Below are 6755 nucleotides of genomic sequence, written 5' to 3'. Positions count from 1 at the left end.
TAGGATCAAAGGCCTAGATGGCATGTGCCGAGTTGTCGGGGGGGGGGGGGGGGGGGGGAGGGGGGATGATACATGGGACTGGGTGGCAGAGCAGCTGCATCAATCATAAGGGGGAAGGAGACCCCGTTCGAAAGGCCCAGGGAGGTGGCGAGTGCCTGTAGTCCAGGCGATGGGGTTGGCTACGGACGAGGCCCTAGGGGGGGTTGGCGCAGTCAAATGCAGGGGGGGTTGTGTAGCATGATGGCAGACCGGTAACGACGTGAGATGGGCATAGCCTCCCTCACTAGGGGAGGGGAGAAGCCTCCCCTTATATAGGGGAGAGGAGGGGATAATTGGCATGGCCACCCTCTACCTAGAGGGTGCATGCCTCCCCTGCCAAATCCACCACTCCCACTCCCTCTCTCCTCCCTTGACTGCTGTCGGTGGGGAGAGAGGGGAGGGGAGTAAAAAAATTTGAGTTTAATGAAAGAAAAGTTTTTTTCATTTTTCTTTAATATTTAAGGGGAGGGTTCCTATGCCCCTTACATAATGAAAGAAGCTGAGGGGAGAGAGAAGGAGAGTTGAGGAGAGAGAAAGAGGACAAGAAGAAGAAGGAAGAAGACTAGAAGAGGAGAGAGAAAGAGAGAAAAGAGGGGAGAAAGGAGAAGGAAGCCATGGAAGCTGGAGATGAAGGTGAACAGTGTGATCTTGATAATAAATGGTTGCCCTAATCTGGGGCTCTTACACCTTAAATACCCTGGTCAATGTGACGGGGTGTCTAAACCCTAGTTGGTGTGTATTCCGCTTTTTACAATCCATCCCCACTCGAAAGGTTTTTGCCCTTAAAACAAGGAGAAACAGAGGGGAGTGATGGGTGGGCTAAGGGAAGGTTGCAGAGTACTACTCAGAGCCCTTGGACAATGAATGATAGGTGTGGAGAGGCTAGGGACAGCATGCAGTCCTGAACCAGTCGGCTGAAGTAAATTGGTCATAAATTTTGATAGGTGGATCCAAATGGGGCGTACTATATGTCGAAACAGAGCTTATGACGAGTACTTTCAGCTTATGTAGAATGCACATGCATGTGATTTGAGTAAGTACAATTTTTTTCGAAAACAGTGTGCAATCTGCAGGCGAGAAGTGGGCAATTTGGATCGGCTAGTCTTCCGGCCGTTGGGGTTCATGGAGGTAGGGAAATTCATCGAGGATGGTTGCTGGGCGCCAAGAGGCTTCCTCCAAGGGTAGGCCTTACCATTTGATGAGGTATTCTTTGATGGATTGGGATCATAAGTGCTTATCTCGCTGCCCAATGATTGCTTCAGGAACGTATTGAGTGATGCCCTCTTCATCGATGGGGGGAAGTTCTTCCACATAGTCCACTGAGGAGCCTACAAAGGGTTTCAACTGACTGACATGAAACACATTGTGGATTTTGGTGGTAGGAAAAAGTTCTAAGCGATAGACCAAGTCGCTAACTCTCTTCATGTGGTATGGGCCATAGAAGCGGTGGGCTAGCTTGTTATTGCTGCCCTCTTTGAGAGTGGAGTAGCGGAACTTAGGCACTTTCAAATGGACCAATTCCCCTTCTTGGAATTCCAAATGCCTACATCTTTCATCAGGATAGATTTTCATGTGTGTTTGGGCCTTCTGAAGATTCATTTTGCATTGCTGAAGTAAAGCTTGCATGCAATCCAATTTAGCTTGACTTTGAGGATTGATCTTATCAGTAAACAAGATTGTAGGAAGGGGAACCTTATACCCATATAAGGCCTCAAAAGGGGAAACTCTAATGCTAGAGTGTGTGGAGTTATTATATGCAAACTCAGCCAAGTGAAGCCACGTATCCCAACTGTGCTGTACATCATGGCAAAAGTGTCTCAAGTATGTCTCAAGCCATTTGTTCACTCTCTCAGTTTGGCCATCAGTCTGAGGGTGGTATGCAGTGGATGGAGCAAGCTTGGTGAAAACTATCTGCCAGAAGTTGCTCATAAACTTTGCATCCCGATCATGTACTATGACTTGTGGTAAGCTATGCAACTTGAAGACATTTTCCATAAATTGAGTGGCCATCTGAGAGGCAGTATATTGGACCTTAGTGGTGATGAAGTGGGCAGCTCTGGTGAGGCGATCAACTACCACATAGATACTGTTCCACCCTTTCTTAGTCATGGGAAGGCCAGTGATAAAGTCCATTGTGATGTGAGTCCATTTCCCTTCAGGGATAGGGAGAGGCTGCAAGAGGCCAAGGGCCTGAGTGTACTATCCTTGTTCTGTTTGCATGGAACACATTTGGTCACAAAGTCCTTGACGTCCCTCCATAATCCTTTCCAATGAAAGCTCTTGGCAATCTTGTCATATGTTTTGAAAACACCCAAGTGACCGGCAGTGGGGCAAGAACGCGTTTCTTCCATGATCTTCTGTGTGAAGGGGGAAGTGTGTGGGATGACAATCTTTCCATGGGACCAAATAAGGCCATGCTTGAGCTGATATTAGAAGTTTTCAGCCATAACCCCATGCTGTAATTTCTGAAATATGTGGCTGAAATGATCATCTAACAAGTAAGCCTCCTGGAGCTCTTCAACCCAATCACTGTGCAATTCTGAGATTGTGGACACTCTGCATGCCCACGTTCGAGAGAGAGAATCAACAACAATGTTATCCTTGCCCCGCGTGTGTGAGATGTCAAAGTCATAGTTCTGTAAGGTTGCCACCCATCAGTTGCCACCCATTGCCTTTTCTTAGGAGTCAAAGTAGACTGAGTCAAGAAGTATTGGAGGACTCAGTGATCGCTTTTCACTTGGAAGCGGCTACCATACAAATAGTGGTGCCATTTCTTGATGGCATGGAGGATGGCCAACATTTCTTGGTCGTATACATTCATTTGCATCTCCTTCTCATCAAGCTTGTGGCTTTCAAATGCAATCACACTGATGGGACCTGAAATGGGTCGGCACTGGCTATGGCACTAGCGGGACCTCATGCTCATGACAGACAAACACACCCTCACGACCTTGCGGACCAGGATCGTCTATCTACTGCTAAAGGATGAACTGTCCTAAAGCCTAATCTATGCGTTTATAGTTTTATAGTTTTATAGTTTTGTAATCCAACGTTTCCCTTTATATAAACTCCACAGAGGGAGAACCCATACACACTGGCAATAAATACCACAATAATCACATACATGGGAGGCAACCTCTCGATAGAAACACCGCAGCCCCACTGCAGCTCTCCTACATCACAGGGATTGGCCCCTTGATGCGCTGCTCAACATATAAAACAAACGAACAAACTCCACTCTTTTATTTTGCAAGTAATCCAGGAGATACCATGTGTCCTTACCAAATAATCCCCCAAGAAACAAACGTCTATCCTACGGCTTAGGATGCCTTTCCACACTCAAGCATGGGTCATTGTCATTGAAAACATATGCTATGCATCCAGTCATTTTATTCCGATACCATGGTTATCATGCACATGCAAAAGTGGATTATTCTAAAGCGCTCAAACATCATTTTCAAATCAGAAACGTGGTGTGCACAACCAGGCTTTCCAATGCTCATTCACTAACTCGTTGCGGTGATAAAAGGATAGCATCGAGACGACACTCATGCTACTATCCTCTTAATTAAAGTACACCAAACTCTATGTCATGATGTGCATCAGAAAATCAGCAACAATCAGTATGCAAATCACACCATTCAAACCTCCCAGTCTCCTACATTTAGGTATTGCTTTCGTTGCACAAGTGTAGAGGTTCATTTTGTCATGTTTTGATGTATTAAAAGCAATAAATCACAAACTTTGACAAAGAGATAGGGAAAACTGAGGCCAAACCTCATGCTTTGCCACTACCATACATCCACAAACAATCATTGTATTTTTTCTTATTTTTCCAAGCTGTATTTCTATTTTTTCCCTTATTTTTCTCATTTTCTTGATTTATTTGGTAATAAAATATACTATTTTTTGGTTTTTCTTGTTCCAATCACTTCAGCATACTATCATTCAATTTATCTTCCATATTCCCCCCATGGGAACATATTTCACCCACTCGAAACGGAAAAACTACAATTTTACCACTTAAAAACCGCATTTCGGGTTTACGAGAATTAAATAGAGCATGTAAATCATTGCAAAATCAAGATTTTCTGATACACAGCAATTACTCATGATGCAAAAAATACACGAATAAATTTTCATCCAAAGAACATAATTATCATCATAAACTATAAAAAATCATTCATTTTCTTCATAAAAATGGTCATATCGTGTTTTTACATAACCCGAGACGCCTTGAATGCATGCATGACCAGCAGACGGAGCCTCCATTGCTCTCAATCCAATGCTGCACTTCAATCTTCAGCATCTGCATCAAGTTCCATCACCATTTCCTTCATTCTTCTTCACCGGTTCTTCCTTCAAAATGGTACACATGAACAGCCCATAGGGAAGAGAGAGAGGGAGGAGAGAGAAAGACTAGAATCTGTTCTCTTCATCCAGTCCATCATTCCACGCGCGAAGGAAGGCGATAGCATCAGCCATAGGGAGAAGTTGCCCCCCAATGTCAATTGGATAGGGTTTTCATAGCCAAGAATCACCCTCATGAGGAGAGAGGGCGCAAATTTCGGCCGCCTCTGATGGCGCCATTTTCTCACGCCATGTCATATCTTGCCAATTTTGTGGCCACTTTCTCATCTTGCATCCAATTCGAGCTCTGAAAAATCCTGGGCGTCCGACTTGACATCCTGCATTGATTGGCAACTCCTGGCATCCCGCACTGCAGTCGAAAAAACTATCAAAAATCCACAAGTGTCGCTCTAGCGCCTTTTAAAAGCTGTCTTTCACTTGGTGCTTAAAATTGTCCTAGTTGCAGCCACCGCCTTCGATATTAAATATTTTTCCCCTAAATTCCAAATTTTTTTGGCAAATTTTAGGCACATCCCGAGCTCAAAACTCTGCTCTCATTGGCGACCATGGGATAGGGCGACTCAGCCCGTTGAATTCCACAACAGATCTGCACAAAACAACCAAAGGAAGTATCAAGCTGATACAAAATAGATACATACTAAAACACAGCACAATGCTCACCCTACCCCCTGACAAAACCAAGGCATGAAATCCCCAAGGAGTAGGTTTAGCATAATCTGATAGAAGGTCCGAAGCTAGTCACTAATCGACTACTCCAACATGGCCAAACTAAAAAGAACTATCAAAAAGGTCGGCCCAAGTGGTGGTTTGAACTACCTACCTAACTAAGGACGACACAACTAGGAGCTCCTAGTAGGGGAGGACTCCTATAGCCTGATCAAGAAGCATGTTCTTTTTACACATTTCTTCTTTTAGGTTTTTATTCCTCCATACTCAGGCATGTAAAAAGGAGAGAGCTGAGCATAGTGACCCAAGGAGAACAAGGCATCGGCCTCAGGTCCTGTCTTGGCACCTAAGAACCTACCAAGCCCTCGCAAGGCGACACTTAATCCTTTTCTGAAGCTCACTTTTATTTTCGCTCCAACTTGCCTTACTTTCTTCTTTTCCAGCAAGACGCCACCCCTAGGAAGACAAGGCATAGGCCCCGGGTCTGACTCGTCCCTAGGAACCTACCAGGCCTTTGCAAGGCGATGAGCAACTGCTTATAAATTTTCCTTTCTTTTCTGATTTATTTTTATAGGGGTTAGAATCCCTTTTTACACGCCTTTGTATATATCTATTTTCTTTTGAGATATTCAGGGTTTTTTCCTTTCTATCATCATCATTTGTCCTCTGGCAGGCTTCTCTAACTACCTCACAACTAACAAGGACTCCTAGAACGGCTGCCTAGCAGGTTAGCAAAACATGGTCACTAGGACTACTTTCTAAAACAGGTCTTTCGATGCTGGGTAGTGTCTGTATAGGAGGCAACGACTACTCAGACCTCCCTCAGGCATACCTAACCTAAACTTGGGACTTCATGCCTTGGACGCCGGTCCCCAACAAGAAAAGAAAATCCCCTACAAGTACACACACACATATAGCAAAAAAACATGGTACTGGTAAAGGAGAGATATCACTTGGATAGGGCCACGAGAAGCTCCCGTGCACCAAAGGCTCCTTCCAAGCTCTTCTTCAAACCTGTCTATCACAAAACTAAAACAAGAAACCATTAATTGCACCTGTACTAAACATACGACTGGCCCTCTTGGCCTAATGACATAAAGCACTTCACTATAAAAAACTGATCGGCCCTCTTGGCCTGATGAAATAAATCAGAATAGCAACTACACATCCCTCCCCAAAATAGTACAGATATACAATAATATGCTCCTTCCAAGGAGGCAAAATAGGACTCGCAGCCCTAAACTAAATGCATAAGATTATGACCCATCCCTCCTGCATATATAGCAAGAGGCATACGCATAACATGTTGTCTAATCAACCTATGGGTCCAGGATAACAATGGTAGATTGGTCTCGGCGACTCTTTGCATCACCCATATCAACCATCGCCTACCATATATTGCATGCTCTGATAACATTCCCCACAAGAGACCGGGTCCTGTCTCATTATTGATAGCAATATCCAAACTAGGACCACAGTTGAAGAAAAGTTCTTCTTCATAAGCAAGGTTTGCTGGTGAATCTGCAAACTGATTCTAGTAACGTGGAATTAGCTGCTGAAGAGACACTCTCTCAAACTCCTCAAGTAGGGTCATTGCAGCTCGATGATACATACAAAGGATGGGATTCCGCACTGTGTATGTCCCATCTAACTGATTCAAGATCAACTGGGAATCCCCT

Source organism: Lygodium microphyllum, chromosome 22, assembly GCF_053477565.2.
Source record: "Lygodium microphyllum isolate KBCC chromosome 22, Lygodium_microphyllum_v1.1.10, whole genome shotgun sequence".
NCBI classification, from domain to species: Eukaryota; Viridiplantae; Streptophyta; class Polypodiopsida; order Schizaeales; family Lygodiaceae; genus Lygodium; species Lygodium microphyllum.
Note: the sequence above shows the minus strand (reverse complement) of the source record.